The following is a 9,075-nucleotide window of genomic DNA, read 5'->3' on the forward strand; positions in this document are numbered from 1 at the left end:
ACTGTCACAATTCGTAACCCGCGTGGGGTTTCAGCCTCAGGCACTGCTGAGGGGAAGCTCACAGCACTGCAGTCCCGTGATGGACACTGCTGTCAGGAAACACACGGCAAAGGACCCAGATGGGAGACGCTCATGCTCTGGGATCCCTGCCCAGTGGACATTCTCTGGGCACTGCTGTGTGGGGAAGTTCACAAAAGACACCCCCTTTCTCCTCCCCTGTCTCTTTAATTCATGCTGACTCCGGCTGATGTCGCTCTCTCTCCCAGTGCATCTCCTGGGGAGCAGATAGCTGGAACCCACCCCACCCTCCGGCCACGGCACAGTAACCATTTGCACATGTTCAAGGCAGTGGCTCTGAGCTCCCTCCCCTCTGTTTGTCCTGGCAGAGGGATGCCCATGGATGGGAGGCCTTTTTTTATCTTTCAGCAAACCAAAAAAGCCCCAAACTGAGACGCCCAGAGATGAAAGGCCTGGCTGGAGCCCAAGGTGCTGGGAAGAGCTGGCTACGCCTGGCACCCCCAGAGCCATGCAACCACCCAGTGCCACCAGCTCAGCTCCAGAGTCCCCCTGCTACTGGGGGCAGGGGGCTAGGGGAACCCCAGAGACTCTGGCCAGGGCCTCTTCTGCGTGCAGCTCTATTCCTCTGTCGACTCAGGGTGATTCCTAACAGGGAGGCCAGTGGGTTGCTGGAAGGGGAGGAGTGTGGGGGTGTTTAGGGAAGGGGTGTGGGGGGTGGGAATTAGCAGCTCTGCCTGCCAAGGGATTAGGTGTAATTTCCTGACTCAAAGGCACCCTGCGCCTGCTCACAGCTAGGCTAGGGACAATCCTGATGCTGCTTTATTATTAGCCCCATTAACCCTTTGCAGGCATGACCAAGGGGCCCCAATCCCATGAGCACTTTGAGCTACAAGAGCTTTGCTGGGGAGGGAGTGACAGCGGGACTCCCCACCCTCCATGTGCGATCACAGTGTGGGGCTCTTTGTCTGGTAGCACTTCAGGGCCGGGAGCGCTCCTTCTGCTCTGTCTGGAAAGCACTTAAGGTGCTGTGAGGGAGGAGGAGAGGCAGTGTGGTGAAGTGGGTGGAGCCCGGGACTGGGACGTAGGACCCCGGGGTTCCATTCTCAGTCTGGGTGACCCTGAGCAAGTTACGGTGCCTCAGTTTCCCCTCCCACCCTTTGCCTGTTTAGACTGTGAGCTCTCTGGAGCCATCACTGTCTGTGCACCACCTGGCACAGTGGGGCCCTGATCTCAGATGGGGCTGGACAGCATCACCACAGCATAACTCAGAGTAGGAATCATAATGGGGGTGCCACAGAAAATCAATCCGATTTGGTTGGGCCAGGGCAGAGCACCAGGCAAGCTGGAAGAAGGGAACAAGCTGCTTGGGTGATCCCTGCGGGGTGGGGGTCCTGGTGGAGTTGACACACGTCTATGCACAAACATAGGCAGGAACATGCATTGACACAGGTGCACACATACCCCATGCATCTGCGCACACCCACACCCACAATCCTTGCACGACCGTGATCCAACCGGGCCCTGCTGGCTCCTGCTCCAGTTCCTGGCCTGTCACAAGGCAATGGAGGGAATTCCTCTGCATCTCCGCTGCTGGGGCCAAACCCCCTCCCCTTCAGATCACTCCAGATCACCCGGGCACCAGCCAGCCTGCCTCCTGCAGGGTAAGCCCTGGAAGATTGGGTGGGGCGGGGGCTGGCTCATCTTGCCAGTCGCCCCCCTGCCAGCTGAGGGCCAGCGTTTTCCAGTCACAGCTCACCTGAAGATCATGGAACTTCATTGCGAGATGCAGCCCCCACCCTGGAAACCTATCCCCTCATGCAAACTTCAGGATGAAGCTGCTGGAAGTTGACCCCCCCTCCCCCGCCCCCCATGAAGGGAGAGGAAGATGGGGAGGGGCTTGGGCACCACAGAGATTCTTGGCTGCGGGGCCGCGCCGGGCGCGTGGGTCTGTGTAGGCCAGAAGGAGAGCAGATGTGCTTCCCAGCTGTGCAGCTACTGTGCGCCTGACGGTGTGTGGTCCGCCGAGGGCCTTCGTGTGTCCCAGGCTGGAGAGACTAACTCAGTGGGAGCCTTTCCTGGGTGGGGGGCAGTTCCTCGACCCCCCTTTCCCCCCCCGGTGCCCCACTCTGGGGCTTCCTTTCCCGGAGGAGGGGGAGAGACTGTTAGCAACGTAGCTGGGCAGCTTCCAGGGGTCAGATTCTGCAGCAATGAGCCCAAGGAGCCTGTGGGGAATTGAGCCCAGCAGCTCCCCAACTTCTAGGGCAGTCAGGGCCCGGGGCTTTGCTGGGCACAGGCGACCGTGTTGTCCTTGCTGGAAGGAACCCCAAGAATGTTTGTATCTCCTGCTGCTTTGGGAGAGAGCAGGGGCAGGCATAGGGGGGGGAGGCCTCCCCAGAGCAGGGTTGGGGAGGTCTCCCCTGGGCAGGGGTGGAGGGGCGGGTGGGAGAGATCTCCCCTGGGCAGAGGTGGAGGGGTAGGGTGGGGGAGGTCTCCTCCAAGCAGGGGTAGAGGGGTAGGGTGGGGGAGGTCTCTCCAGAGCAGGGGTGGGGGGTAGGGTGGAGGAGGTCTCCCTAGAGCAGTGGTTGAGGAGGTCCGCACAGAGCAGCGGTGGAGGGGACAGTGGGGGAGGTCCCCCCAGAGCGGTCGGGGAAAGGACAGTGCACACACACATATACATATGGACATACACAACTGCACACTTATATTTCACCACCATGTCCCAAGGCCCGCTGTCGGACATGATGGTGGTAGAAACACCAGCCTCTTGTCTGTATTCGTGCTCTGCTGCCCGCAAGAGGAGGTGCACCAGGGCTAGTGCAACAGAGGGAAACAGAGCCACAGAAACCAGCTTTCACCTCCCTCAAAAGCGGTTTTAGCTGTGGGTTTACAACAGCCCCAGCCTCTCCCAGCAGAGGGTGCTCTCAAGAACGGGGCAGGAGCGCTGGCTGTGGGGGGAGCTGCCGGCTACTCCAGTCCTGACCTCTCCCAGCAGGGGGTGCTATGGGGGGGGTTGGGGCAGGAGCCCTGACTATAAGGGGAGATCCCGGTTACTCCAGTCCCAGCCTCTCTCAGCAGGGGCACTGTGGGGAGCAGGGCAGGAGCACTGGCAGTGGGGGGAGCTCCCGGCTACTCCAGTCCCAGCCTCTCCCAGCAGGGGGAAATGGGGAGCGGGGCAGGAGCACTGGCAGTCAGGGGAGCTCCCGGCTACTCCAGTCCTGGTCTCTTCCAGCAGGGGGCACTGTAGGGAGTGGGGCAGGAGCCCTGACTGTAGGGGGAGCTCCCGGCTACTCCCGTCCCAGCCTCTCCTAGTGGGCAGCGCTGTTACACCAGGGTTGAGTTTGCCTAGCATTGCAATGTGGGACCCAGGGCAGCAGCGCTCCGTCAGGCCAGGGGATGACTGAGCAAGGGCTCTCGAGTCCCATTCCTCGGGGCTCCTTTCGGGTCGGTCCGGTCGGTGTCTCACGAGCCAAGGAGTTAACGCCAGGGCCGTCAGGCATGGCCGCGGTGTTGGCGGTAATCGCCGTTCCTGCCAACGGGATCCCATCTCTCTACAAAGCCCCATTGTGCGCTTGCCGGCCACACAGAAGCCCTTTTGTTCCGCGGGGGCTGGGAGCTTCGCTGGTGACGACAACTCAGGGGCTTTGTGATTGTTACTGCAGTCCAGGAGGGTGATTCCCTCCCTTCGCCCTCCCCACCACCAGGCCTGCTTGGCCCCTCACTGACCTCTGGAGCTCACTCCACTCCTCCCCAAGTTCCCCAACTGGCAGAGCTTGTCATGAGGGAGACCCAGCGATGCCACAGGAAGACCCTGGCACAGAGGAGGCGGAAGGGTTTCTACCCTTGAGATGCGCCCTGCCTCGTTTTCCGGATCCATGAGCGTTGCACTCCTCTGGGCCTGAGGTGCCCTACTCGTCCCATCCGGGTTTGACACTCATCTCATGTCAGGAGCCCATTGTGCCAAGTGCTGCACGGACACAGAGCGAGAGACAGCTCCTGCCCTCAAAAGTTCACAGTCTGAATAGACAAGGGGTGGGAGGGGAAACTGAGGCACAAGGAGACAATTTGGCACCCACTTCATGGGTGGGATAGCCTGGGACAGCAGGGCCTGGAGTGGAATACAGAGCGGTCTAGCATGTGGCAAGATCTACGGTGTACAGAGCAGCCCCACAAGCTAGGGGGTAGTGTGGGCTAGTGGGTAGAGTACTGGCTGGCTCTGGACATGGGGGGTTGTATTCCTGCTACTGACCTGCTGGGTGACGTTGGGCAAGTCACGTCCCATCCTCGTGACTCAGTTTCCCCTCCCCACTCCTTGTCTATTCAGACTGGGAGTTCTTTGGGGCAGGGACTGTCTTTCACTTTGTGTCTCTGCAGCACCTGGTACAATGGGGTCCTGAGTGTGGCTGGGGGCTCCAGGTGTTACTAAAGTCAGAAGATGACTAGCTGAGGGCATTGTGGACCCCAGAATCCCAATATCTACACCCCTAGCAGTGCTGACCTGGCTCAAAAGGTCTTGCCTGGGTTTGCTTTGAGCCCATGCAAATCTCAGCTCCCTGCGGATGTAGGACCCCAGCCCCATTAGGGGCTGGTGTTACCCCCAGCATGTACCCTTCCCCCCGACTCAGACCCAGATGCCGTGCAGCAGGGCATCTAACGATAAGTGCCTAATCAGGCCTGCAGTTGCCTCCAGCTGAGCTTCACAGGAGGTGGTGCGGGGCAGACACTCCAGCTTCCTGCACTACCAGGAAGCCGCTCAGCAGACTCAGAGTGGTTACCATCTCATGGGTGGGCAGGTCTCTCTCTCCCCTCATCCTCCTCCCTCTTTCTCACTCCCTTTTGCTCTCATTCCATCCTTAGAGGTTTTTACAGCCCGGCTTGACAAAGCCTTGGCTGGGATGATTTAGTTGGGGTTGGTCCTGCTTTGAGCAGGGGGTTGGACTAGATGACCTCCTGAGGTCTCTTCCAACCCTGATCTTCTATGATTCCATGATGATTCTATAGTCTCCCCATTCCTTATTTTCCTTTTTGGAGAGGGTGACTTTTCCTCTCGGTGATTTCAGGGATGGGGGAGGAAAATATTCTATTTGCTTTGGTTTGTTTATTCATCCGTCTGGTGCCCTGTGGTGCTGAGGGAGGGAGTCCTGCCTGTACGTCTTTCTGGAAGATGCTTAGTCAGAGCCACGTTATTGGCTCAGTACAGGAAGATGTGAGGGAAATTCTCTGGCCGGTGTTAGGAGGTCAGACTAGAGGACCTAATGGTTCCTTCTGCCCTTAAAATCTGAGTCTGTGAATGATCTCAGGTGTATTAAGCCGGGAAGGAACACGTCTCAAAGACACGTGCCATTGACGACAGTGGTTGGAGACGTAATCTTGTTTCTCATTTGCAGCCTGGGCTACAGGGCCGTTAGGTAGCACACAGGCCATTCTGAAATATTGCTAGCCTGCAAAGGAGAGGACGGGCGGCCTGGGGGATCTATCTAGGTGCCTACGTGGACCTTGTCACTGTAGTATCTGACAGGTTTCAGAGTAACAGCCGTGTTAGTCTGTATTCGCAAAAAGAAAAAGAGTACTTGTGGCACCTTAGAGACTAACCAATTTATTTGAGCATGAGCTTTCGTGAGCTACAGCTCACTTCATCAGATGTATCTGAGCGTCTCACGAATTTCATAATCCACTGTAAAGGAGGAAAGTATTAGCCCCATGTTAGAGAGAGGGAAAATGGAGGCAGCATTTTCTACTGGATAGTGCACTGGGCTTCAGGAGACCGGGCTTCAATTCTCACTTCCGCCAATGGCCTGCTGGGCGAGCTTGCAAGTCACGTTTATCCCCCTGCCTCAGTTTCCCCATCTGTAAAATGGCGTTGGCACTAAGAACTTTGGGATCTAAAGGTGTCAAGCGCGGGATAAGAGCTAGGCACTGTCAGGAAGTGATGTGCCCAAGGTCAGTGGCAGAGCTGGGAATGGAGGCCAGGTCTGCCGAATCCTGCCCTGGAGTGAAGCTTCTCAGCGGAGCAGCACCTTTCGTCAAACTAAAAACTGTTCACGAACAGTCCTTATGTTGACTGTGAACAATGTGTCAGTGATGGCACTGAGCCCGAAGAAGTGATTTGGGGCGGTGTTTGAGAGGCAGAGGACACGTGACCTTTAACGGCCGGGGAAGAGGAGAGTGAGGTTTTCTTCACTTTCCATTGCAGTTTGCCGCTTAGTGGAACTCGGAAGCATGTCTCTCGCACCCGACAGAAGTTTGTCCAATAAAAGAGATTATCTCACCCGCCTTCTCTCTCTTAGATTGCAAGGACATTTTCAATGCCTGGTGACCCGTCTCACACACGCACCCCACCCCCTCCCAGCTTTGTGACTCATCAGTTGAGATACATAATGGCAGTGCCCCCTCGCTAGCCTCAAAGGTAGGAATAAGGCACTGGAGTGGGAGTCAGGATAAATAAGTTCAGCTCCCACCTCTACTACAGACTCCTTGTGCGCCCATGAGAGTTAGGTGCTTACATGCCTTTGAGCATCTGGGCCTCAGATCCCCGTCTGTTAAGTGGGAAGGACAAGACTTCCTTTCTTCCCCCACCCTCCTTTTTGGGCCGAGTCTGTCCCTCCCAATGTGTTTGCACAGCTCCCCACACAAAGGGGCCCTCCTGATTATTGGCTAATGAATCCTAGAAGCTCCTTTCGGACCCCGTCTTCTCTAGCTCACTCTTCCCCGCCCACCAGAGACGCTGGATCTTTTAACAAAGGCACGTTCGCGAGGGTCCAACTTAGCTCATCTTTTATTACTTAAATTAAAACCAACAAAACCAAAATCCAAACAATTCCATTCCAAATCAAATGGCGGTGAGGAGTGTTGTGGGGAGGGGGGATGTTTAAAGACACCATCTTGTTCCCTCTGATGTCGGTGGCATCGACATCTGCTTATGTGACAGCTCCCAACTTGGGTGTACGCACCAGAGATAGAACCGGGGACCAAAAAGCATCAGCATCCCTAGCTGGGGCTGTAACAAACTCTGTGGAGCAGGCACAGACGGGCGTCTGTAATATACCCTCCCCAGTCGGTTACAATTAGAGCAAAGCTGATTTTTGCCCCATATATTTTTTGCTTGGGGGCAGGCATGCAGGCAGTGTGTTAAAAATTGAAGGGGGTTGAAATCAGGGAAGCTACTGCAACTGACACCAGCTAAGTCTTTGGTCCACCATGTTACCCTACGTGGAGAAAATGAATAGATGCGCGGAGCATTCAGTTGAATGCTTTTGTCAGCATTCTCAGCTGGCCCCTGCTGCCCTCCACCCCTTCCCTGACTCGTGTGTGCATATGTGTGTGTGTGTGTGTGTGTGTGTGCACAAGCACATAAGTGTGTGTGTAAGTGTGTGTCTGAGCAAGTGTGTAAGAGTGTGCATGGGCGCGGTGAGTGTCACTTGGCTGAAAAGGGGCACATCATTTTCATACCCCCAACCCCGATGGCCTGTTCCCCCTGGCTCCCGTGTTTCCTGGGGGGATAGGAAGAGAGACACATGACTCACGCTGCTCCCCAATTAACAGTCACACATACCCTCACATATGGAGCCCTCCCCACTGCCTGCGAACCTCAGCGATGAACCAATCCCCATTGAGAATCCCTCAGGCTTTTGACAGAGAACCCCTTTCAAATGAAGCAATGCTCGTTAATTAAATGCTTCCTCCATTAGCACACAGAGAAGTCCCGGCTGTTAACAGAGGCGCCCTTCCATTAGGGTGACCTGCAAGGGGGAGGGGGGAGGAAATGGGCTCCTGCACCTTTATGATGGATGAGGCCAAAAAAGCTTTAAAAAAAAAAAGAAGAAATGTTTTCTGCTTGTTTTTTACATTAAAAAAAACTCATCAACATCATTACCATTTCTGGTATGAGGTAGCACCCATAGGCCCCAGGCAGAACTGCAGCCCCATTGTGCAGGGCGCTGCACAGCTACAAACCAAAAGCTAATCCCTGTCCTAACGAGTTTACAGTCTGGAGTTGTCAGGTGAGGCAGTGGGAGCCAGCACCCTCACTAGTTTTAAGATGGTGCTTAATACGTGTATGAAGGGGATTATCTGCCAGGGTTGCCTGTGAAAATAGGGAACTGGACGTGATGACCTGGGAGGTCCATTTCAGTCCCACATCCCTAATTCAGGTCCTGTCTAGGCTGGAAGACTCTATGGTGACAGGAGATCTAGTGAAACAGTGACATCACAAGAGCTGAGCAATTAAAAGGGTAGGGATTTTTTAGACACACTGTTAAAACTCTGTCTTTGTCAGCACCTGTTTAACTCTGATGCCTAACGAATGTTTTGAAGAAAGGAATCCATTGTTAATAAACCACCCCATTAAGTTATTCCTGCTCACAGTACACATCCCTGAGTCCTCCCAAAGGTAACACCACAGAAGATCAGACTTTATGGCTGAAATTTACAAAAGAGCTCAATTCTTATTTAGGCACCTAAATACATGGGGCAGGTTGGGTGCTGAGGACTTTACTTACATGCCTATCCCTGTATGGGTGCTGAGCGCTTTTGTCAATCTGGCCTGGATTGTGTGTGCTGAAGAACTGGAAATCTGTCCCTGAGCTATTTTTAAAATTCCTGATATTAATAAGGTAAAAAACTAAGGAGAAATTAAAAAAAAAAGGTTTTAAAGTGAGGGAGGGGGGAATGTTCAGGGTTGTTGTTTTTTCCCTCCATCATAAAGAAGCAAAAACTATAAAAGGCCCAAGGCTAAATGCAGGTCAATGGTACCATAAGAGGCCCTGTCAAGAGAGACGACCAATTAACAGGGAGCCCCTCGTTAAAAGACGCCCCCTCCTGTGTTTTAAACACAAAGGCCTCGTGAAACCCCCCCACCCCGCTCCCTTAGCTCATCATCATAACTTAAGACATAAATATAATTCTTACATTTCTAGATTAAATACACGGGGGAGGGGAGGCGGGGGAGGAGGGGAAGGTGGAAGCTCCTCTTGGTATCTCCGTATAGTGACTGGTGGCCCTCCTTTGTAAAGTGGGTGGAGGACGACATGGGTTCTTTGTATCCTCCCCTCCCCCATCTGA

The sequence above is a fragment of the Caretta caretta genome, chromosome 20 (genome assembly GCF_965140235.1).
Source record: "Caretta caretta isolate rCarCar2 chromosome 20, rCarCar1.hap1, whole genome shotgun sequence".
In the NCBI taxonomy this organism is placed as follows: domain Eukaryota; kingdom Metazoa; phylum Chordata; order Testudines; family Cheloniidae; genus Caretta; species Caretta caretta.